The sequence below is a fragment of the Pleurodeles waltl genome, chromosome 10 (assembly GCF_031143425.1).
Source record: "Pleurodeles waltl isolate 20211129_DDA chromosome 10, aPleWal1.hap1.20221129, whole genome shotgun sequence".
Classification (NCBI taxonomy): Eukaryota; Metazoa; Chordata; class Amphibia; order Caudata; family Salamandridae; genus Pleurodeles; species Pleurodeles waltl.
Window position 1 is genome coordinate 739,074,431 of NC_090449.1, and position 27,259 is coordinate 739,101,689.

The window sequence follows — 27,259 nt, forward strand, 5'->3', positions numbered from 1 at the left end:
CTATATATCCCCGTAATCAGAAGAGCCCAGCAGAAATAACAGTATATTACTTTAGAAAATATGACATCGTAGGAAAAAGTTACAGAGTAAAACGTGGAGAAAAATGGTTGTTTTTTTTACCTCAATTTCAATATTTTATTTATTTCAGCTGTTATTTTCTGTAGGAAAACCTTGTAGGATCTACACAAATGACCCCCAAATTTAGAATTTATCTACTTTTCAGAAATGTTTAGCTATCCTGGATCCAGCATTGGTTTCACATCCATTTCTGTAAGTAACTGGAAGGAGCCTAAAAGCACAACAAATAGTAGAAATGGGGTATGTCCCAGTAAAATGCCAAAATTGTGTTGAAAAATGTGGTTTTCTGATTCAAGTCTGCCTGTTCCTGAAAGCTGGGAAAATGGTGATTTTAGCACCGCAAACCCCTTGTTGATGCCATTTTCAGGGAAAAAACACATGCTTTCTTCTGCAGCCCTTTTTCCCAATTTTTCTGAAAAAAAACAAAGTTTTAGCTGTATTTTGGCTAATTTCTTGGTCTCCTCCAGGGTAACCCACACGCTCTGGGTATCTTTAGAATCCCTAGGATGTTGGAAAAAAAGGACACAAATTTGGCTTGGATAGCTTATGTGGACAAAACATTATGAAAGCCTAAGTGCGAACTACCCCAAATAGCCAAAAAAGGGCTCAGCAAGGGGGGGGAGGGGACAGCAGCTAAGGGATTAAGTAGTATTTTAATTTTATTATTGTTTTATTTAAATTTTAATTTGATATTTTTAGGTAATATGTACTGAAGTGAATTTTATTGAAAGGTGTTTATTTTTCTAATGTATTTGATTATTTTTGTTGTATTATTCTGTTTTATTTATGCAGTATATATTTCTTATTTTGAATATGTTTTATAAATGTTATGTTGCTAGTTTGAATTCTATATGTAATCCTTCCAAAGTCCACCACTTTCTATGATTTTGTTTATGTTGGAGGCGCAATAGCAAATCTAACCTCTCCAACATCCAACACTTTGGACCTCATTACAACCCTGGCGGTAAAGTCTGCTGACCGCCGTGCTGACGGCCGCCAACATACCGTGTCCGCGGCGGAAATCCGCTACGAGTATTATGACCCACACTTAGAAATCCTCCAAAAGACAGACACCCACACAAGTCCGCCACACCAAAGGTTAGTGATAAACTGATGGTACAAAAACCCACACTGTAACGCCAACAGGAAAACGCCCACACTATCATGACCCATGAATCAACGCAGCAGTCTTTCAACTGCGGTAATCCATTGGCGGTACACACTGCTGTGCTCAAAATACACACACATTTACAAAACACAACCACATTGGACAATTCAAAATACACACACCTGATACACATACACACACCACACACTCACACCACTATAAAACACACACCCACATTACCCACAACCCCTTACAACATTTTTGGAAGAAGCAGAGAGACAGAAAAGCTACGACAACAACAGCATCCAGAGGCACACAACACCATCACTCATACACCATCCACACACCTCAAAGAACACACGGCAACACATCGCCCCACACATCACATCAACCATCACCTCACACATCACCCACACCACATCATGTCACCTCAAAGACACCCCAGGTTTTCTGAGGAGGAGCTCAGGGTCATGGTGGAGGAAATCATCTGGGTAGAGCCACAGCTATTAGGATCACAGGTGCAGCAGACGTCCATTGCAAGGAAGATGGAGCTATGGCAGAGAATTGTCGACAGGGTCAACGCAGTGGGACAGCATCCAAGAGCACTGATGGCAGCCATTGTCCCTGTGTCCAGCCTCCCCTCTCAAACATCCACTACCCAGACCCAATCCCCTCTACTGTAGCCTATCCCAAGCACACCATCAGACCAGCATGCACACACATCAACACACAAAAGTGGCTCAGGCAAACATAAGCACCACACATCCCACAGGCACTCACACAAGCACCATACCCATACAGACACACCAACATCCACTGCCTCCACTGTGTCCCCCTCCTCCACGTCCTCCACCTCCCTCCCAGTCTCGTCTCCACTCACACCTGCATGCACTACATCCTCAGCCACTACCTCCATCACCAGAATGCCCGTCACTACACACCGCTCACGTGCAGTCACCACTCCCACTACCATTCACACGTCCCCTGTGTCCTCTCCCAGTGTGTCTGTGAGCCCTCCTCCCAAGTACACAAACGCCGGCACACACCCACTCAACAGCCATCCACCTCACAACAGTCTCCAACCCATGCACCTTCACTCAAACTCAGCAGACGTACAACTCCTACAACCACTACCTCTTCCTCCATTCCCAAGCCCCCTCCATCTTCCCTTCCTAGGGTGTCTAAAAATCTTTTCCTGGCTACCATTGTCTTCTTCCCTACACCTCCCCCCGTCCTTCCCCTAGGGCCAGGTGGTTTAGAGCCCAGACCAGCACCTCAGCCACCAAATCGTCGTCCCTTAAAGTCTGGGAGGATCGATGGGGGCACCCATCAGGGCTGCCAGTGTGACACCTACTGAAGCCAAGGACCACCCTATTCCTTCACCTGCCAAGGTAAAGAAGGGGCCAGCATGCAGAAGAGAAAAGCCCCACCACCCACCCAGCAAGGCCTCATCCAGAACCAAAGAGGACAGTGCCAAAGTCCCAGAAGCTACTTCCAAGGTGGGGAAGGGACACAAGACACAAGAGCAAAGCAAAGTCACCGCAGGGCACGGAGCCTCCGGGTGAGGGATTGGTGACCCCCATTTCTCAAGACAGGCCAGCAACCTGTACCGCGGTGAACACCGCCGCAACGACCGACTAGAGAGACTGTGGCTTTGCACTCCCCAAGACCAAGCAGTGGGCATGGAGCCCCCTCGAGGAGCAGTGGCCTCGTCCCATCCTCCGGCTGAGGTGCCCACACTCCCCTTCCCCTTAGGTGCCTGTTTTTTTTTCGACCTGATGCCCCTGCAGTGTTATCTCTGTTTTGAGGCAGGTGTCATGTGTGGGCTTCGCCCATGCTTTTTGGGGCCAATGGTCCACGGACATTTAATGGGACAGTGTACGGACTTGCATACTTGCTGTTAATATTTGTATATACTAATGCTATCTGATTGTTCGAATATTACGCTTGTTAAACTAATTTCATTTGGTCCTTGTGTTCTTCCAGGGGGCGACGGGGTGTATCTGTGATGTGATTGGATATGTGTGTGTTGTTGTGGGTGGGGGGTGCGGGTGTTGTGTGCGTGTGTCACTCTCTTTTCCCTCCTCCCCTCACCGGTGTGCTAGGTGCAGTACTCACTGTCACCGCCTTCTTTCATGTTCCTGGTAGATGAGGAGGTAGACCAGCATCGGCAGGACCTGTAACCCAGGCTCCTTGATGTCATGGTTATTAGTTGGGTGTCGAGAGGTGAGTGGTTTCCCTTCTGTGTAATGTTTCCACCGTGCTTTTGATGCCGTTGGTACCACCCCGGAAAAGCTGGCGGATTGGTGCCTTGTAATAGTGTGGACGGTACAATGACTTCCCCCTGTCTGTTGGCGGTTAACGCTGCAGTGTTGGTTTCTACCGCCGTGGCGGTCGGAGTGTTAAAGTGGCTGTCTGTGTTGGCGGTTTCCGCCATGGACGCAATTCCATTTTATTCCACCAGCCTGTTGGCGGTATTACTGCCGCTTTATCACCGACAGCCAGGGTTGTAATGAGGGCCTTTGTCTACTGTTGCCTATACTGGAATGTGTCTAGGAAATTTAACCACTCTCAAGTCCAACACCTTCCCTATGATTTCTTATATTGAAGAGGCAATAGTAAATCTAACCTCCTTGAAATCCAACACTTTCCTTACTATTGCTTAGATTAAAGTAGGAATAGCAAACTTAACGACTCCGAAATCCAGCACCTTACCTACTGTTGCTTAGATTGGAGTGGGAATAGCAAATGTATCACCTCCAAAGTCCAACAATTTCGAGAATAGTAAATCTAACCACTCCAAAGTCCAGAGCTTTCCCCATATTGCTTTGATTGGAGTGAAAATAAGATATCTAACCCCTCGAAGGTCCAACACTTTCTTAACTGGTTGGACTGACGTGGAAATAGTAAATTTAACTTCTCTAAAGTCCAACACTTTCACTCCTGCTGTTAGATTAAAGTGGGAATAGTAGATCTGACCCTTCTAAAGTCCAACATTTTCCCTGATTTCAGTTCTGAAGTGCCAATAATAACTAATCCTTCAAAAGTGTAACACTTGTTCTACTTTTGTTTAAATTGGAGTTACATTATTTATTTATTTTTACTACTTTTGTTTATTCTTAATTCTTTTTTTTAAATAGTTTCCTATTTTTGTTTGTATTACTTAAAAACAGCTACTTTTCTAAATTTCATTTTTTTATATTAGTTGTATTTATCTAATTGATTGTGATTTTTTTTTGTTAACAGATTGTTTAATGTTTTAGTTACTAGAAATAATATTAATTTATTAAATGTTTATAATTGTTTAAATATTTACTTCTATAGATATTTTTCTGCAGTATGATTTGAAACAATTTTTATATTGTAATTGTAATATACAAATGGTTATATGCATATTTGCTAATTTGTACTTTAACATTACTGTTAATAGTTGAAATGTAATGTATGTGAAAAGTTGCCTCATTTTGTGTGTGTGTATATATATATATATATATATATATATATATATATATGTATGTATATTTATATATATATATATATACATACACATACACACACAAACATATATAATAGGTATGTACATTTTAATATTATGTTTTAAAGCTATTTATTCTTAATTATATTATTTTTGACTAATTTAATATTGTAAATACATTATTTATAATCAAAGATATATTAAAAAATTATATACTTACTGTATTTTTTGTGATACAAAAATAAGGTAACAGTATATTTTTGACAATAAGATGTTTGTAGTTTACAAACAATGTAGGTAAACATGATATTTTGACACAATATTGCAGTCACTCAATATTGTAATTTTCGATAATCTGTAATACAAGTCTGATATCTGACTGTCTAAACAGTTTCAGTCTTAAGGCCTCATTATAAGTTTGCCTGTCCATAGACCGCCATAGCGATGGCGGCTGTCTGACGGCCATCGGCTTGGCTGTCAAACCACCATATTATGATGCATGCAGTTCCATAGATGAAAGACTATCGCTGCCCCACCAGCACCGTCAGGCAGAACAGACCGCCACAGTGGCGAGACAGGCCAATTAGGCGGTCAGAGCCAGTGTTTCCGGCAGACACATTATGATTTTGCCTTCTGTCAATGTGACCGTGGTGGTCCAATAACTATGTTCCAGCAGGCAGAAACAGAGAGTATAAAGGAAGGAACTCATCTGCAGGCATCGTCACACATCCTGTGCTGCCATGGAGCCAATAACACACATCCTGACGCAGCTGCTGCTCACTGATAGAGCCCAAAATTCACACCGCCATGGACACAACCCACGCTAAGAACACACACCTACCTGTGTCATTAAGCTCAACAACAGATCATCGTGTCATCATCCATATGATATGGGGGTCACGCTACGTGGACCAAGTACACTTGTCATTGCATCCAGAGTCAGAGTCATTCACAACAAATGACACATTCACAGCCATAAAACGCCCCCTTCAGGCAGGTCACTGACACTGCACCATCACACTCCACCAAAACACACGTCTGCACATCTTAGTCACAGGGATAGTGAAGTGTACAGGACATTGTGTCACACATCAGCAACACCACAGTAACATCATATGTAATTTGACTGACACCCTCACGTCGCTCAAATGCCATGCACTGTCATCAGATTGAAGACACATATGAAATGATGTGTCTCTTAACCAAATACCCCTCCCATGAAACCTCCCTGTAATGGACCCACACATATCACCCACATTGCAACACAATGGGATGTACAATATTTTGTGCGACAAATATCCAAAGCTCACAATACAAACAATACCTGCACAATAGGGATGGGTGTATCAGGAGTGCTCCTGGAAGGATGCTGCCCTGGGAATCTTTTTACTTTGCACATGCCCCAAAACACCATTTGCACAGGAACTGACCCTTCATGTATCTCAGGGACAACAATAGTAGAGCCATGTGACATGCCTATCTGCCAAATGTGTGATTGCAAGTCAAGGAAGTAAATGCACCAGCAATTGCATGAACCATACATGTAGACGAAGTAGCTGGAACGTCACACATCAAATTGGACACATGGTCAGTCAAATGTAAAGTAAGATAGCACAATTGAACCCCCTGCATGTGTCGACACACAAAACTCTAGCTTGCACACAAGACGAATGTCCAATCAATGTCAGGAGGACAATACCAACACTACACATGCTGACATTGATCAACCCAAGAGGAAATTATTACCATATCAAACATAACACAATACAATGACACCCCAATTGGATTAACAAACACATATCCATACAGTAAACATCTAGCCTTGTCCGGGGTGACACCAGCACTGCCTACAAAGTCAGGTTTTGTCAACAACAGAATATGAATCAACAATCAGGGTGAAACACACACAACAAAGGCATAAAACACAAATTACTCAGGAACAACAAAAAGGTAGAAAAGTAATAGTAGGACACATGTGTACCCAACAACTTGTGTTTATTAACAGCAAATGCTAAAGACCAAAGGAAATTGGCCAGTTAAAATACTTGGCCATGTACATAACTGTGCCAAAGCTTGACTCCAATCATTGCCAGGGAACCCCCACAGGAAGGGGCATCAAGTGGGCATTCATTTATCTCCAGGATCATGGGTGGGCTTGGGTTTGGGTTTTGGGTGGTAGACTATTTCTTTGGAGGGGTGGTCTTCTTTGGAGAAGTACGGGTGCTTATAGGGGGGCAGGTATGACAGGGGAGGACTTGGATGTGAGAGGAATGGCTTGGGATGTGGGTGGGGGCGTCTTGGGTTTGGGAGGGAGGATGGAGGTAACAGGGAAAAGGGCAAAGTCAAAAAGGAACTTTTCTTTGGGAAATTGGGTAGGGTCATCAGATGGGAATGGGGGTTTGGAGACTGAGGGAGTGGTGGTCTTGCCTGTGGTTGTTGATGCCTTTTGGTGTATACATGTGTGAGGTATGCTTGGGTTTGGGTGGTATCTGTTACGTTTGTGAGTGTGGGTGTTTCTGTGTCTTGGGGGCTGTGAGGTGGAGTGCTGGGGGATGTGGGCGTGGTGGATGTGTATGTGGCTGTTGGGGTGGTGTCTTGGGGTATGGTAGATGTGGTGGATGTGTCTGTGTGTGTTGGGGTGGTCTCTGTGGGTATGGTGGATGTGGTGGATGTGTCAGTGTGTGTTGGGGTATTTGTCTGGAGGTATGTATCTGATGTGTGTGGGTTGTGAGGTGTTGTCTGGGTGTATGGTAGGTGTGGTGGATGTGTCACTGGGTGCTGTGGTGGTATCTGTCGGTATGGTGGTTGTGGTGTGTGGGCTGGTGTGGATGTCTGAGGAAATGGTGGCTGTTGTGGTGTCTGTAAATGACTGCTGAGTGCTTGTGTGCCGGTGTATCTTGTGGTGCCTGTGTCTATGTGTGCTGTTTGTGTGTTTTGAGGTGGCTGTGTGCAGATGTGTCTGTGTGCTTGGGAAAGGTAGGGGAATAGGGAATTTGGATTGGAAAGAGGGAGGTGTTGGGGGACTGTGGGGGGGGGCGGCTGCCATCAGTGAGGATGCTAGAGCCTGAAAAGATCTCTGTAGGCCAGACATGTCGCTATGGATGCCTTCCAGGTACACATTTGTCTGCTGATGTTGGCGAACCAAACCCTGCATGGCATTCACAGTAGCAGTCTGCCCCAAAAGAATACTCTTCAGGAGGTAAAAAGCCTCCTAACTCAGGGCAGCATAGCTAACAGGGGTGGGGGTGAGGTGGCTGGGGTGAAGCAGATGCCTACCTCTTGGGTGAGTGGGCATGGGCAACTGGGTGGGGAACAACCAGGAAGATGGCAAAAGAACTAGGGGAGGCAGACAAGGGTGGTACAAGTCCTGATGGGTACACCACCACTAGGGAGTGGCCACTGGAAGTAGAATCAGAGGTGAGGTCGATCCTGTGTCCTCCGTGGGACTCCCCTCACCATCTGGGCCACTGGGTCTCTCCTTGTCGGCAGTGTCATGACAGGAGGTACCATGGCTAGAAGCTTCCCCACTTGGTTCCGCTCTGTCTCCTTTGCTTGCCTGAGATGATGCTGCAAATATAAAGAGAAAGTGAGCCACTACATGCCCCTAATCACACTTGAACAATGCTGTGATTAGCAAACATTGCCATGATGTAAAGTAGGTCACAGCAACAAACTCCATCAAAGTGGCTCCTACATTTACCACACCGTATGTATGCATGCCACATGAACTGTCAACAGTTGCCCACAGGAAAATATGAATCTCAGAAAACTCCAATTGCATGGGTGAAGTTGTGCACCACAGCAACCATTGAACAAGTAGGAGACCTCATCACCTTCAATGGTTTGCCTCATGTAGCATACCTCAGCTACCTGTTGTCATACAATAGTAGGGCAATGCCAAGTTCATTACCAGAGATCCCACACAAGGTCATGCAAACATCTTTTTGTCACATAAACAATCCCACAATAATAAGAATTGATGGTCGAAAATCCTGGAATGTTGCTGACAGATGTCCAGTAGCCTGAAGAAGTTAACATGGAAATACCTATGTCACACTGCAAACAAATCACCAATGCTCACTTTACCTTGTGTAAATTGTTCTAGTGGAGTCATGGAGCGTGTAATAATGTTGCTCAGATATACTACATCTCTAGTATAGGAATGTACACTGTAGATAACTTTTGCAAAGTTTTAGGGAGATGTGTCTCCAAAATCCACAACACAGTGAATCAGCTAGCCCCAGGATAATCACCTCTATTGAATGGCACCTCTGATAATGACATACTCTGATTGCATCAGTAGAAGCCAATAGTCCTTTGAATGTTGGAGAGGCTCAGGGATTATCAAGTACTTGTCGAAGGCCCTTAACATGTTGCCCAATGGGACGTTAGGTCACTGTCTCCATTGTGGTCCTGTAAACCCAGATTTCCGTGGATGAATGGTTGTCGACAACCACATATGATTCCCACATTACTGAAAGTCACTTCATTATGCATGTCAACAGTCAGGTAAATAACCATCCCCATTTCACGTGTGCAAAGCACTTTGCTACATGATGCCACATCAATGACATAGAAATACCCATTGTGGCTAAAAACTGTAGTCCTACCTTTAATGTCCTTCATTGCTACTGCAGTTGTACATGGCAAATGACATGCAATGATCAGTGACGGTGTGTATGAGCCATGGTGACACACTCCTGTTTGTGGCATCACATGAAATGTAGCCCAATGACATATGTCCAATTCCAAACACATGTTGGCATGCACACATATGTGAGTGACTACAAAAATCATCCAGCAAAGACAGATAGACCATGCATTAAACAGCAGTGGAAATAATTTGTCAAAAGTGAAAGGAACACATGCTAACATGTAGGCACCAGGAATGTTGGCAACAGTGATGTCACACAAATCATGTCAATGGACATTCCCCACTTACCAATGGAAAATATTGGTCTGTAGCTGCACCCAAAGAACAATGTATGCTCTGTCACATGTATGATGTCCGCCTTCACATGACATATAGTAGTGAGGCACCAGCACTCATGACACACTGAAGGCAAGTGGCCTATGGGGGGCAGATGCCAATTTACTAACTTAAGCAGACACATGGCTGAGGTCAGTGATCCATCACTTCATTTTGTGTGGGCTGTCCGACTACTGAACTGTTGTGTACAAATTATACCTACAACAATAACTAACATTACTTGATTGATCACTGTACACAGCCATGTGTTGGCCCTGGAGAGCAAATTGTTTGTGGATGGTACTTGGTTGTGTCATAGGTCCCTGGACTAATAGGCAAGGTACATCAGCATGCACCAACTTCCCTACCTACACAAACAGTTACTCATCTTGTGTGTCATGGATCATTCCTAGTCTACAGGGGGAGATGGCCAAATCTAACACATCAACTTGGCAATGTGACAGACAGGAATGTGGCCTAAACTCAACCACTTGTGGCTGCTGTTCTCCCTTCAAACTCCCATCAAGCTCCAGGTATGCCACTGTCACAATGTAGGCCATTAGGGGGTTTAGGCTCCGATATGTGCTCTGCCCCCGTTGGGAGGACAGCTCCAGCTGGAACTCAGCGATCTTCCAGGCCCAGCATCTCAGGTCCTCCCACCTCTTCTGACAGTGAGTGCCCCACCGGCTATGGACCCCCAGGGTCTGCACCTTCCAGGTGATGGCTCTCCAAATCCGCTTCTTCCGATGGGTGTTGACCTGTATGGATGCAAGAGACAAATGAAAAGATTACAAACACAGGTTTTTGCACAAATGGTTGTGTCACACATGTCAGAAATACCAAGCACAAATTGTGCAGCTTGTCAACACACCACAACTTTAAAGCACATATGCTGAGAAGTATAGGGACATAACTACACACTTTTGGAGTTATCTGCAGACTAACCCACTACCCTGCTTATGGCCTACAGTGACTAAGCAAGCCTACTGACATCAGTTAGCCTAGACGTAAGCAACATGTTCTGTGATGCGAGCCACCATGAAACACTACACACTGTTGTGGTTTCTGAAGGGTAAACTCCTTGGGTCTGACTAGACCAACACATTCACCCTAGGACTTGAGTGACAATGAAAGGGCTGGCATGGTGGGCATGGAAAGTCTCTACCCTATGCATGTGTGGACATGTGGCCTACCAAATGCAGACTCACACCACTTCAGAGTGGGTTTTTGTGGTATGTACCTATACCACAAAACACACTTTTGAAAATATATGCCAAACCTAAGGAGATGGCATCCAACATACAATGGTATGTTTGGTTCAATTTCTGTGATGTGACCAAGCTACTCGTGTCATGGCCTCCCTCAAATCTACACACTATCTACACTGTGGGTTTGTCAATTGTGCAATATGCTTGTACTGGGCAAATATCACTTATGCGAAGGTGACAACAGAGCTATGGGAGTAAGTGGCCTATCATGAGTCAAAGACACACATTGACAATCATGCAAACTGCACATATGGACTAGTTCAGAGATTTATATCAGTACCCCTTCCTAATATAGTCAATGGACTGAGGCATTCAGGGCGAGTTTTGCCACTACAGCCTCATATTGGCCACCTGACATGAACTGCAGGTCCATAGGGAGTGGGCACAGTGCCACAGTTGCATAGCCACAGATGCTCTCCCACAGCCTGGGGTATGTCACATAGTGGAAGACACATTTGACAGCCCCTGGTATCTGCAGGCTGAACCTACATGACACTCACATTTTCATCACTTCCATGCATGACAGTACATCATGTGGCCATCATCAATGTGGCTTGTGGCTTGTGTTGCAACCTGAAGGGCACTGTGAGTCATGATATGCCTCCCAACTAACAGTTTGGCAAGACCAGATATAGGTGAAAGATCTGTGGCACAATACACATTGCCTACAAGATCCTCAAATGACCCAAACAAGATGTATACACAGCTCATTCTGTCACACACATATATGTTGTCTGACATTTTCAACCATCATATTCAAAGAAATGTCATTGTATGGCAGTAAAGTCTCCTTGCTTAGATCTATGCATCCAACACAAGGAGGATCAAGGAGGATCAAAACACATCACACAACACAATGTGAATGTCCAGAACATTTAGTACTTTTCTTCAATACATGCTGTTGATACCACACAAACTGTGACAACAGGCACACAAGAAGTTTAACTGGCACACAGGGAACGATGATGTATAACAAAGTCAATTGTGCCTATGAGACTCTTACTTGCTCTTCTCGTGATCCATAGAGCTGACAATACAGGGGAAAGACCTCATCCACAAGATTCTCCAGCCCCTCTGGAGAGAAGACGGGGCCCTTTCACCTGCTGGCTGTGGCATGATTGTTCCCAGAGATGGTACACAGCATCTGAATTGGTGGAGGTGTTGATGGCAGCAGTGTCAGGAGTCAAGTCAGTGATTTTGAAAAATGCGGCATACACATATGCGGTCATCACTGCCGACAGCCACAGCCATTTGCCTGCGAACGGCACAGGCAATAACTTTAGCCTATCACTGTATCCGCTATGGTTGGTACCGCCTACTGCATGAGCGATTTCCGCTGGTAGCTGCGGTTAGTTTCTGATGTCCAGTGAAGTAGGGCAGGAATCCACGATTTTGGTGGTTGGAAATAGGGCATATGGCCCTGTTAGATGCATCAAGACAATATATGTGTCGAATCATCACAGATATCCTAAATCAGTCTTGTTGTATAGGTCCTACTACACAATCACCAGTGTAGTGTGTTGAAGGGCACAGATGGCATATGATGGCGGTGCACTGTCCACCACTGCTGAAGGTATTTTTTGCAGATGGAAAAGGCTGGCTCATTTCGAGGGGCACTTGAGTAGCAGATAGTTAGATGCCGCCCGAATCCATGCTGTGGACACAAGTGTTAACATCCAGGGGAATCACATTTGACCCTTCTGTAGGTGACAGCTGTGATATGTACTGGGTGTAATGTATTTCCAGTCAGTACCCTGGGAGACGGAGAATGCGACAGCGTCCTGTCTACCATCCATTGCCGCACCCTCAAACTATGGAGGAACGCCACATAATCCAGCTGTACTGTTGTAATAGGCAAACAATAATAGATTTATGCTGCCAGTTGAAGCCAAATCTGATGCCAGCAAACAGTAATACAAACTGCATGCCACCTACTGTTCAAGTCATGGCAGTATTGCACTTCCTGGCGACTGGGTCCTTCCAACAGACGGTGGCACTGCATGGTGGTATGATATAACCTATGTTCAGTCTACTGCTGAGAGATTTCCTCTTAGCAATGTTGAAACATATTGACAACTATATAAGGTTCCCCCGATGTGAGGATTTAGCCCATGTGAAGGCTGATTTCAATGGTTTTGCCTGCCTCCCACATATGGTTGGAACCACTGATGGCATATATGTTGTCTTGGTGCCACTGCAGGCCTCTGAACAAGTCTATCACAACAGAAAAAAGGTCTATTCCATCAACGAGCAAGTTGTCTTTTTATCTGATCTCTACATCTCAAACATCTGTGCCCATTTCACTGAGTCTTTATAATGCAGAACTGCACAATATCCCAACTGCCATCACAACTGCAACCAGAGAGGGCCTTTCTGGTTGGTAAGTCACCTCTCTCCTGATTGTGTGTGAGCAATGTCAGATGCTACAATCATCAAGTCAGTGATTCATTGTTACACTTATGTCCCATTCCTTAACAGGAGACTCAGCATATCCAAACCGCTCTTGGTTATTGATGGCGCTGAAGAATCCTACTATGCCAGGGGAAGTCCGCTTCAATGAGGACCACAGAAGAACACAGAGGGCACTGGAGTGGGCTTTTGCGGTTCTGAAGGCCAGATTTCGCTGTCTGGACAGGACTGGTTGAGCCCTCCTCTACTCACCCGGGAAAGTGAGTCAGGTCACTGTGTCATGCTGCATGCCCCACAACATCCCCCTGTGGCAGAATATCCCACACATCCCAGAGGAGGGGGAGCCTGCATTACCACCGGGTGAGAATCCTGAAATGCCAACTAAAAATTACAGTGGTGAAGAAGAAGGAGCTGACTCGCGACAAGATCTCATCAACAGCTTTTTCTCATGAGAGTAAATATGTCATGTGATATCATTACTGTGACTGTACAATGCGCTTTAGTTGTGAAAATCGGTGGAGTTTATTTTTTTAAACAGTTGGAGAGCTAATACGCAGCCAAAATTAGTAAAAGGCTGTTTGATGAGATAGTTTTTAACACCTGCCCACCCTGATAATGTTGCTTTGTTTGTGTCAGAGTTATTGCAGCGTACTTTGTTTTCCAGATGCTTGCTATGCGACTTGTGTCATATGTATGGTTTGATGCCTATACTCTTTGTTTGCTCTTTTAACAGGTACCTACACCATGACATTTTCATGTGGGCATTTCAGAGCTGTGACATTGGCAGGTGTGTGATGCTGTTCTGACATACAAAGTAGACATGGATTGTTCTAGGGAATGTAGTTGGCACAGTTTGGGTGAAGGAATCTGTGCCAAGACAGCTTGCACAGTGTTAGGATAGAAGTTTAAAAGACTCCATTGGACTTATTTTGTGTCTTGTGGTGGCCCTGATGCATCATGTGTGTCATAATGTGGCCAGAAAATAGGTAGTCCTAGCCCACAACCATGTCAGTTACCCTTCACATTGGCTAAACACTCCTTTTGCATGACCTGTATGTAGCTATTGATGTGTTTCATCATTATAGACCACAGTGCCTGTGCCAAATCACTGCCATATGTTTGTGTCATACCACCAGGTGCATGAGCACTGGATTATAATGACCCTGTGATCAGAAACTGTTGTACTGCCATCTTCCTGAGTCTTGGATTATATGATGCTGGATTACTCTGGTGTGGTGGGCGATATGGCCCCAGCTGATGACATCAACCACTTCAATGTTTACCTATTCTATAGGACAATGTCAGGCAAATGCCTTTGTTCCATGGTCTGGAGGTCTGTACCTGTAAATATGTTAATTTACTCAGTATAATGTAATCATTTATGATTTGCAATATTTCAGCCATATTGACAGTTTATGTGCTGTGCACTGTAATATTTGTTTTCTTTGACCAGACACTTGTATGTATGTGTTTGTGTGGGATGGTTGTAATTCTGAGCTGGACACTGTGTACATGCAACATATTGAACAAGTACCTTGGATGATAATCGTATGGTTCACATGGTCTGACATATTTACAGGGCTAAATTTGAAATTAAAAACAAAAGACAATGAGACATTGACAGGTGATTTTATTTAGAAGCTACAACTAACATAAAATATATGACAAGACTCAACAAAACAAATGTGATCGGGGTCAGTCATGGCGAGTTAAATCATTGGAGTAGATGCCTCACCATTGGAAGTCCAGAGTACTCTTCCCATTGGAAATGGAAGGTGGTTCAGGATCTGGCCACAGAGTGAATGTGTGACACACAAAGAAGGACCTTAAGGAAGAGGAATATAGTTGGCAATGGTGGGTGTCTTGCCATACGCACCTCCTGGATTCTTTGTTCGACATCCCCACTTGCGAGGGGGGATCAGCTGCTGCAGAGGCAGGGGTGTCTACAGATAGTTGTGCCTCTGTCAGGGCCTCGCTTCCTGTGTCTGCCACAGATATATTTTGGCATAATGTACTTTCCACACAGGAAGGGGTAGATATTGGGAATAAATCCCTGATCAGTGTGGTGTTAATTTCCCACAGCAGCCCTGTTAGGGTACCCATTTCTGTGTTATGGGCATCTATTTTTTTCAATCATGACCCTCTGCAGCTGCTAAATGTCCCTGAGTTCAGTCAACATCTGGCCATCACACCTTGAGACTCCTGATAGACCCCCAAGATGTGACTGTTGGTGTCCTGGCTAACAGCAGCCCCAGTGACCAAACTCGGCTTGCCCACAGCATCCCTCCCACACACCCTATTCTCACAAGCATGTGCCCTTGACACAGGGTGCCCTCTCTAACTGAGTCCTGGATCCTTAGTGTAAGGAGTGTTGAGTTGCACCTCAGGATCCAGGACTGGGGGCACAGAATGATGGAAACTCTGCTTGGTGCATAGGTTGGGGGCTGCATTTGTTGAATAGGATGTTGGAGCAAAAGGGCTGGGAGGTGACATTGTGGCCACAGTGAGACTCACTGTTGCCATCTGATCAGGTTGCTGAGATGGGTCAGGACCTTCCTCTACATCCACAAGTAAAGGAGTGTTGTTGTCAATGAGGGCTTTATCCAGGGGGTAGTGGTAGACTGTAGCCTTTGTGTGCCCAGTGGCAGCTCGACCTGCTGAAGAACATATATTGTTAATAGTTGAATTGTGACATCTACCACCAAATGTTTTGTATTACAGTAAGCAGAGACATTGGACATAGTTAAGTTGTAGGTAATCCTATTGTGCCAAGTTACCATGGTATTGGGTTATTTCACAAGACATGTAAAGCATGCCTAACCTATTTGACTCAAGCAGCTGATGAGATGTGCAGATCAGTAGCACTTAGGAAGGTGGCCTGAAAATGACATTTTACCACCAGTAAAGCCAACATAGTGGAGAGATAACATTTGGCTTTGACCATTTGGAGGCCTAGTTGAGTGGGATGCAGGCAAACACAGGACTTTGTTGTATATGTGACTGGAGTTATCCTGTGCACAGTGCTGTGTCAATGTGTCTGCTGCCAATACCAATCTGGTGATGCAGTTTAAAGCCTTAGGAATACTTATTGTACACACTGGATAAAGTGTCATTCCTGTCCTCAGTAGTTTCATTTTGGGTTAGTAGGTCAAGATGGAGCTAGATAGACAGACGCGTCTCTGAGTTGAGCATGATCTGTTTCTTGGACACTCCCTGGTGAGTACATTTCAATTGAGAGTTACCAAACAAGGGTATTTGGGCAAGTGCACACAGGGCTAGTGCTTGGAGTTACTGAAACTGGACGTCCTGGCCTTAGCAGCCAGGTCCATACATCAACTTCCTAACACCTGACATATGGTATCCTCCCAGGTGAGTACACTTCAATTGAGAGTTGCCAAACAAGGGTATTTGGACAAGTGACCACTGGGCTGATATTTGTAGTTAAAGAAACAAGGCCTCCTGGGAGCTGCAATCAAGACACCCTCTCTAGTACACACACTACACCAATGGTAGTACACTTCAATTGAGAGTTAAGACATATGGGTATTTGGACTAATGAATTCTGGGGTGGTAGTTGGAGTCATGGAAACAGGGCCTCCTGGGAGCTGCAGTCAGGTCACTCTCTCTACTACACACACTACACAAATGGTATCCTCCCAAGTGAGTACCTTTCAATTGAGAATTAAGACACAGGGGTAATTGGGCAAGTGAACACTGGGGTGGTGGCTGGAGTTACTGAAACGGCGTATTGGGCTTTGCAGTCAGGTTACTCCATAACATTTGACAAATGGTATACTCCCAGGTGAGAAAACTTGAATTGAGAGTTCTCTAACAGATGTACTGGGGCAAGTAAACGCTGGACTGGTGTTTGAAGTTACAGAAACTGGCTCTCATGGAAGTTGCAGTTAGGTCACTCTCCCTACTACACACACTATACAAATGGTATCCTCCCAGGTGAGTACACACAAGTGACCACTAGGCTGGTGTTTGGAGATACAGCCACAAGGCCTTATGAGAGTTGCAGCCAGGTCACTCCCTCTACTACACACACATACAAATGCTTTCCTCCCAGGTGAGTACACTTCAAATGAAAGTTAAGACACAGGGGTATTTGGACAAGTGCACACTGGGCTGGTGATTGGAGTTACTGATACTGGGCGTCCTTGCCTTAGCAGCCAGGTCCATACATCAACTTCATAACACCTGACATATGGTATCATCCCAGGTGAGTTGACTTCAATTGAGAGTTGCCAAACAAGGGTCTTTGGACAAGTAACCACTGGGCTGGTATTTGAAGTTAAAGAAACAAGACCTCCTGGGAGTTGCAACCAAGTCACCCTCTCTATTACACACACTACACCAATGGTAGTACACTTCAATTGAGAGTTAAGACATATATTTGGACTAATGAATACTGGGGTGGTAGTTGGAGTCATAGAAACAGGGCCTCCTGCGAGCTACAGTCAGGTCACTCTCTCTACTACACACACTACACAAATGGTATCCTCCCAAGTGAGTGCCTTTCAATTGAGAATTAAGACACAGGGGTAATTGGGCAAGTGAACACTGGGGTGGTGGCTGGAGTTACTGAAATGGCCTATTGGGCTTTGCAGGCATGTTAATCCCTCTACTCCCTAACACTTGACAAATGGTATACTCCCAGGTGAGAAAACTTGAATTGAGAGTTCACTAACAGATGTACTGGGCCAAGTAAACGCTGGACTGGTGTTTGAAGTTACAGAAACAGGCTCTCCTGGAAGTTGCAGTTAGGTCACTCTACCTACTACACACACTATACAAATGGTATCCTCTCAGGTGAGTATGCACAAGTGACCACTGGGCTGGTGTTTGGAGTTACAGACACAAGGCCTCCTGAGAGCTTCCGCCAGGTCACTCCCTCTATTACACACACATACAAATGGTTTTCTCCCAGGTGAGTACACTTCAATTGAAAGGTAAGACACAGGGGTATTTGGACAAGTGCACACTGGGCTGGCGATTGTAGTTACTGAAACAGGACCTCCTGGCCTTAGCAGTCAGGTCACCACACCTACTTCATAACACTTGACATGTGGTATCTTCCCAGGTGAGTACACTTCAATTGAGAGTTACAAAAAAGGGTACTTGGACAAGTGCCTACTGGGCTGGTGTTTGGAGTAACAGACGCAAGGCTTCCTGGGAGTTGCAGTCAGGTCACTCTCTCTACTATACACACTACACAAATGGTATCCTACTAGGTGGGTACACTTCAATTGAGAGTTACCAAAGAAGGGTATTTGGACAAGTGACTCCTGGGCTGGTGTTTGGAGTTACAGACACAAGGCCTCCTGGGTTTTGGAGTCAGGTCACACTCTCTACTATACACACTACACAAATGGTATCCTACTAGGTGAGTACACTTCAATTGAGAGTTAAGACACAGGGGTATTTGGACAAGTGCACACTGGGCTGGTGGTTGGAGTTGCTGAAACAGGGCCTCCTGGCCTTAGCAGTCAGGTCACTACATCTGCTTCATAACACTTGATATGTGGTATCTTCCCTGGTGAGTACACTGCAATTGAGTGTTACCAAAAATGGGTATTTGGACAAGTGTCCACTGGGCTGGTGTTTGGAGTTACAGACACAAGGCCTCTTGGGAGTTGCAGTCAGGTCACTCTCTCTACTATACACACTACGAAAATGGTATCCTACTAGGTGAGTACACTTCAATCAAGAGTTAAGACATAGGGGTATTTTGACAAGTGCACACTGGGCTGGTGGTTGGAGTTACAGTAACAGTGCCTCCAGGAAGTTACAGTCAGGTCACTCTCTCTACTACACACACTACACAAATGATATCATCCCAGGTGAGCACACTTCAATTGAAAGTTAGCAAACAAGGGTATTTGGACAAGTGGCCACTGGGATGGTGTTGTGAGTTACAGAAACAAGGCCTCCTTGCCTTAGTAGCCAGGTCACTACATCTACTTCATAACAGCTGATAAATTGTATCCTCCCAGGTTAGTAAACTTAATTTGGAAGTTCACTAACAGATATATTGGGGCAAGCGAACACTGGGCTGGTGATCGGAGTTACAGAAACAGGGCCTCCTGAGAGATGGAGTCACTCCCTCCACTCCCAACACTTGACATATGTTGGGCGTTAAATATCTGCATGCAGGCTGCGTTTATGTTTGAGCATACATTTACGTTTTGGGACACACCATGAATCCTGGAATGTTTTTTCCTTTGAGATTTTGAGATTTACAGGCACCATTTGGACATATGACATGTGGTGGGCATTGCTAGCTGTGATGTTGGTTCCAATAATACAAATGTTAAAACTCAGATTCTCTTGGTATTGAATGTTGGTGAGGTACGTGACCAAGACAGTGGCAAAAGCTGAGCTGTGAGCATGTATGACATTGCAGTTTTGTTACAGTTTTTGTATTGTAACTTATCAGATTTCAGTCCCCCAGGTATTCCTGTCAAGCCCTCAGGATGCAGGATAGCCAAGACCTTCTCCTCTCAGGGAACGAGTCTTAATGGGATACTGGGAGGGCCACCACCAGTCTTCTTGGCCTCCAGATGCTGCCTGGAGACCAGGGACTAGACTTTGTCCCTGAGGTTGTTCCACCTGTCCTAATGTCCTCTTGTGTGCACAGGGTGGTGCCTAAAGCATTCACTCTGTCGACTATCTTGTCCCACATTCTCATTTTCCTGCTGAGTGGAGTGTGCTGGACTTGGCTCCAAATAATTGTGGCTCTACTCTTATGATTTCATCCACGATGTCTCTCAACTCATCTTCAGAAAAACTAGGATTTTTGGAATGTGACATGGTGGACAAATAAAGTGGTTGAACAGGACTTATTTAATAGAAGAAGTGCAATAGGGAGAGAATGGACAAAAGTATATGCAGGGTGTTCTATAGGATGGTGGAAAAAAGGGTGCCTAATCTATGAAATATTCAATAAACGGTGGTTGGCTTTCTCTGGCTCACTGTGGAAATGCAAAGGATTGTGGTCTGGTAAGGGGTGTATTTTATAGTGTGATTAGCAGGTGTGTCCACTCGACCAATGTGTGTCAGCTGTGTTGTTTTTGAATTCATCCAATGTGCACTTGTTTGTTACTTTGCTATATGAGTACAGCGGTGGTTGACCGCCATTGGCTAACTGCCGCAATGAGACTGTGTGTTTGTAATACGCTCTATGGTTAGCCCTGGTGCTGATGGTGCTGGAGGTCGGACTGCCTAGATACAAGCGGCAGCACTGCTGGCGGTCTGCTTTTTTCCTTGGCGGGTGGTGGTCCTGCCTGTCTGCATCGTAATACTGCAGTCTGGGGACCACCAGTGCAGCAGTCTTTTTAGGAATGCCAACATTGTGGTCTGGTGATCCAACTGCCAAACTCGTAATCCGGCCCATAATCTGATACTGTTTTGTAGTCCTTTTTGGCCTTAACTGAGGAGGTTTACCTCCATGTATGTGTTGCTTTTTTTACATTCCCTCTTAATAGAAGAGAGAGATTTCCTAAGAATATCAGGGTTTAGCTGGAACACATTTACGAGAATGCATGGACTGCAGTGGAATAACATTGCCTAATGCTGAGGTAATCGAAATCTCTCCAGAGAATGAGTCTTGCTCAATCTGATTAATCAGAACTGGACAACAGTTTTCAGGAAGTGGCTGCAGTTGTTATCAAGCTTGGACCAAGATCTGCTCAGATCTTTAGATTCAATACTGTTATTAATCATATTTGGAAGGAACATTATGAAAAAGAATATTAATTTGTGGTTCAACCAAGGTAGGTATAGCAAATGAAAAAACTGTGTCTGTGGAATTGTCACAAAAACTATTTATATTGTGTTTTAATTATGTGTAGGGCTTGTGAAGAACTGCACCAGGCCCACTGCTTCACAGGAATACAGAAAACGTGGAGTAGCAATGACATTATAATCATCTACCCAGATATTAGACACCTGCTAACAAGATATTGTTATCGAAGAGAGTGATTAGGGAAGTGCTTTCTAGTAGACATTCCACACATTGATTTAATGGCTTTGAGGTCTGCATAACACTATAGCTTTGAAAGTCATAGTAGCACTAATAGTAATGTTAAAGGCAAGTAGAGGCAATTGACTAGAGGGGGAGGGGTCAAGGGGGCATTGTACCAGAGGTCCTTAATAAAATGTATGCCTGCCATCTTCATAGATAATGAGGCTGCTTACAAAGCTATACTATCAGATACTGCCAGGGACCAGCTTTTCTTTTTATTAATACTTTGAAACAGGACTTTTTGGAACTTACACATTGAATCGGTGTCCTAAGGTCCCCACATTGCTTTCATACAAGGCCATACAACGACATCACAATACACAACACCACATAACGTCTGACAAACCTGAACTAGATCATGATGTTAAGCTTAGAAACCAGACCATTCTTACATGAAAAACTGGTCATTTCCAATTCCTTCCCTAGATGTATTTGGTAACTCTAATGAACACTACGAACAAAAGTAAGATTTCATGAACTCCCATATATACCTGCTGAGGTAGGCTACAGTTAGCTATTTTGGACAATGTTGCACAGTTTTTTACCAACTTGTAAACAAACAGTTTGCTGTTACTAGAGATATGCTCCCTAGAGTCCAATGACCCAGCCAAATTAGTCCAGTCTCCTTAATTCCACATCACCAAACTACTGTAACATATGGTTATGTAGCAACTTTATACTCAAACTTGTGAAAGGCCTCAAGCCAGTTTCAGGCCATGGATGAGTATAGAATGACTTGTCACGTCAGTTATTGGTGACTTAATATTGTAATTTGATGGTGTCAGTGTCGGTGCTGTGAATATTTCAATTATTTCCACTGCGTTCAATACCATAAATGATTCCCTGTTCCTACAGTGCTGTACACAGGGTATGGCTTAATTTTTTTTTACATTTTTACATTTCGGACATAGTCCAACTTGATAATTTCTCATTTCAATTCATACACATTTTGAGGTCCATCTTGTCTCCCCTTTCATTTAATATATATTGGCAACCCCTTGCTCAGGCTTATCTGCTCTCATGGAAATATTTCTCAGTTACAAGAACTTGTTTGCTAATGGATGGCAAGGAATGTCCTAAGACTAAGGCCCTCATTATGAGGCTCACTGTGGTGGTATTACTGCTACGCCACGGACTCAGCGGTAAAGACCGCCTCATTACAAGTTGTGGGGTTTGACAGAAGCCAAACCGCCACAACACCGCCTGGCCCACCAGTGTTCTTGCACCGATGTGGCCAGCGGTGAGCTCCTCCAGCCCGGCAGTAGGCCACTGCCTGCCACCCGGACTACAAGGATGCAGACCACCAGGCTTTTTGTGGCGGTCACCCCGCCACGAAAACTCCAGCGGTAAGACACCCAGCGACACGAATCTCCATTCCTATCGCCGGCACATGCACCCCCACACATCCACACACTTACAAATACCCCCTCAACCGTACACACACTTCCATACACCCCCACAACCGTACACATCCATTCTAACACCCCAACCTGCTCTCACACTGACATACAATCAATCAATCAATCAGGAATTTGTAAAGTGCCCTACTCACCCGTGAGGGTCTCAAGGCACTGAGGTGGGTCGAGGGGAGGAGGTGCTACTACCAGGTTTTGAGAAGTTTCCTGAAGGTAAGGAGGTCTTTGGTCTGACACATGTGGGTGGGAAGAGTGTTCCATTCCATGTCTTGGCGGTTAGGTGCGAGTATGATCTGCTGCCGGTTGTAGTTCTGCGGATGCGTGGGATGGTTGCGAGGGCGGTGGAGCAGAGATGCTGGGTCGGGGTGTAGAAGGAGAGCCGTCTGTTGAGGTATTCTGGTCCAGTGTTGTGCAGTGCTTTGTGAGCACAGGGGAGGAGTTTGAAGGTGATTCTCTTGTTAACTGGGAGCCAGTGCAGGTCTCTCAGATGGCCTGTGATGTGGCTGTGGCGGGGGATGTCCAGGATGAGGCGTGCCTAGGCGTTCTGATGTGTTGCAGCCTCTTCTGGAGTTTGGTCGTGGTTCCTGCATCCTACTCACAGATAACCATCCCCCTCCACAATCATCCACCACCTCTGCATATGCATACATTCACATACACACCCCTCCGCATACGCATACGTTCACACACACACACACACCTCTGCATACGCATACATTCATACACACACCTCCACTCACTCGCAGACATGCACACATGCACCCTCACTCGCATGCATCCTAATACATATACCTAATCACTCAGACCACGGCACACTCCCTCCCCTCCGCATACATGCAGACACACACCCCCAACCGCATGCATACACCCAGACACCCCCACTTGCTCGTTCACAAATACACAATCATACACCCCCATTCGCACACATACACGCACACACATGCACTCACACTCCCCTCGCCCTCGGACGATCAACTTACCTTACGATCAACTTACCTTTTCCGGCGAGCTGGTCATCCAGGAGGGAATGGGTCCTGGTGGTTTTGCACCACCAGCACCACCTCGCCAGCAAGACTCCCCCAAGCCGTATTACGTATCATAATACAGTGGGTGAAACCCAAAACGCTGGATTCTATTCCTAATATTGACTTTTAACCAAACACATTGTCATTGGAGACATGTAACGTTATCTACCTGTGCCACAAAGTATGTAACAATGATTAATTCAAATGTATATATCACCACTTGATATACTGGACTCTGATGCAGAACAGCTAAGGCTGTACTACATAATTACTAATACATACATTCTTCACAAACGTGATAACGATTGCTTCTCTTCATCTCCCATGCCTTCTGTACCATGTCCTGGAATTTGCTTTCCTGTATCTCCACCGAACTTCTACTCCCCAGAGTCAAGACTTCTCGGTAATCCATAGAGTCCTGTGCCACTTCCAGCCTTTGAGACCTCTAGCATAAACCTAATTTTATTAAGTGCCTAAGATTGAACAAGTGTTTAAAATGGAAAGGCCACATTTGAGATTGAGGCCTAAGCCAAATACAACCGCTCCTGGCTGTAGTGTCCTGCTGGACATGTTCGAGTGTTGTGCCAACCACTCGGCTGAGGGCTGGCCTTACATCTACACCCCACACCCACCCAACAAAGGCGTCACCGGTCAGGTGACCCCGCCAATAAAAAGGCCCGGGCGCATGTGCCCAAGGCCAGTTTTACAGAACCCTACCACTGTGTCTGCGTTGTATGTGTTTACTAGTATGAGGCCCTAGGGCCCGACTCAACATTGGCGACGAGAGTGGGCACTACAAACCCACGTGGCTCCCGACAGGAATTTTGCAGTTGGGCGCAGGGGGAAGAATGCCTCTGCATAAGGCACCCCCATGTATCCTGCCAGCATGACAGCAACCAGCTCAGGAAGGGGGGGAGAAGGCCGTCGCAGCTCCAGCCCGGCCAGTGCGTGTGAAGTGGTAGGTGCTGGCGACCAGAGCGCCCCGCAGTACTGCCAAAACGGCTGCGGTCGCCGTAAGTGAAAGCGGTACAGCGATGTGTCGAGGCGCGAAGTGCCCAGCGCCGCCATTTCCCCCATGGAAGAAAAGCAAGAACAGCCCGCAGCATCAGAGAAGGCTGCTGCGGCCCTGCCATGAGTGGTGCTGTTGTACACCAAAAAAGACCTGTGCAAATGCCCGGAGCTGCCCCTGTGTCAGCCAAAGCGCGGCCCGCAGCATGTGGGAAAGCTGCTGGGGCCGCACATTATGTGGGTAAATGGTGCTGTCGCGCACCAAGAGAAAATGCCCAGGGCCCCCCCTTTTAAATGATAGTGTCAGAAGCGCACAGCCCGCAGTGTGCACGAAAGAAGCTGTGGCTGCGTATAAGGGGCAAATGGTGCTGTTGCGCACTGAGAAATATGAGGAAAAATGGCCGGGGCTGTCTGCCCCCGCCCCACCTTCAGGAAGGCAATGCGGCCCGCAGAGCGAGGTATGTTGCTGCGGCCGCGCAACAAAAAAGGACTGCCCTGTGGTGAGGTGCTGCCCAACACGCACCAAAGAAAAGAAAAGTGCCCAGGGCCACGCCCCCCCTTCAAGAAAAAACAAGGAAAATGCGTGCATGGAAGGAGAGAGGTGCTGACATGCACCTAAGAAGAATTAAAGTGCCCGGAGCCCCCCCAGCCTCCCTCACTGAACTCCGTGCCGTTTGCCTCCCTCTTCACAACGCGGCTGGGCAAGGAAATACAACAATATTACAACATCACAGAAAAAAACAGAAGAAAAAAGAAAAGAAGAAAGAAAAGTGGAAAAGAATAAAATAAAAACTTAACTGCAGCCCCCTCCAGCCTGATGAACTCCTTCTGGAAGCATGGCTCCTCACCGGCATCTGTTTGGACAAACGAGGCCCGGTGGGAGGAATGACTGTCTCTCAAGCAGGAGAAAAGTGCACTAGTGACATCTAGCGCCTAAAGTAGGTACTGCACCCTTGTTTACGCTTTAACACGGAAACAAGCTGTGTTGCAAGACAAGTTTAAAGCAATACGCCGGAGAGTGGCTGTGCCAGACCAACAGCGTGCCCGTGGATGAAAACGGCGCAGAAGACGGAAATGACGCAGAAGATGGAAACGACGCGTACGACGCTGTCCCAGTCAAGTTGCAATGGTGAGAAATGGACATAAGTGCCACATGAGGCACAAGGAGAGCACGCATGGACTGTGCAGCCCCTGGTGGCCGTCTGCTGCCACTGCCGAAAGAAGGCCACATGCCCCAGCAGTGATGGACATTATCGCAAGATAAGAGAGGGGTATGCCAGGCATCAACAAAAGACACCCAGAAGGAAAAGGGACAATGTCACAGGTGCACAGAGAGCTGTGCCACTGAAACTGACAACACGGGCAGGAGCCCGAGAAGATGGACAGAGACCCAAGAGGGTGACGTAACGCGCAGGAGATGAGGCCGTGTCAGCCGGCCTTACCACGACACAAGATGGCCACCTTTGGCCCATGACACAGCAGGTCGCAAGAAGCGACCAACACAGAATAGCATGCCCAGGTTCAAGCAAGACCTGGTGCTGGGATGGTGCTGCCTTGAGGCGCAAGCACTGCGCCCTCAAGTGAAGAGGAGGCGGGAAAGAAAGTGACGCACCGTCACTGCCCTGCAACGAGCCCGAGACCAATCAAGGAGTGTCCTCTCCCACACTGCCTCAAGACGGAGTTGGCAGCAACTCGCAACAGGCAAGAGGAGAGTCGCACACCCTGAGTGGCAAGATGCCACTACTGCAACACTGAGGAAGAGCCACAGCAAAGAAGAAGAGAGCGTGGCAAAATGCCACACTGTGAAGAAGGATGAAAGGAAATTGTGTGACAACACCTGTCACACTGCAACATCTGCCAACCACAGGAGAACAAGAGCGAAAGATCACAGGGTAGAGAGATGGAGGACTCATGCCACAAAGGAAGAGTAAACCCACAGACAAGACAGCCACCGGGGTGCGGTGACGTCACTGGAGACAGCTGAGCGGGAGTACCAAATGTAAGACGCCATGTACGAACTGCGTATTTGCACCACGCTTCACAGTGTGACCGTCCAAGCCACCTGTCACCGGCTGCTTAAAGCAGATGGCAACACTGCTAGCATCTGCACACAAGGAAAAGAAAGACTGCACTAGCTATGGTGATGTCCCTCTAGTCACCCTCACTCCAGCAACATCACTCGTCGTCCAGGTCTCCGTATGGCAAGCAACATCATTGCCATGTGCATCAAGCTATCCATCCAAGGAGCAGTTAAACAACCAGACTGGAGTTCTACACCGTTGCTTTGATGCTCTGAGGAACCAGTCAACCAATGACCACCTGCTCACCCTACCTGTATCCTGCTCTCGGTGGCAAAAGTGACTTGTGACCTAGACCCATTTACCCCTGTGATTGCACGAGCGACCAGGCAGTGGCTCCTCAGAGGTCTTGCAGCTGCCCTGACGTGGCATACGAGCAGCCCCAGCGCAGACCACA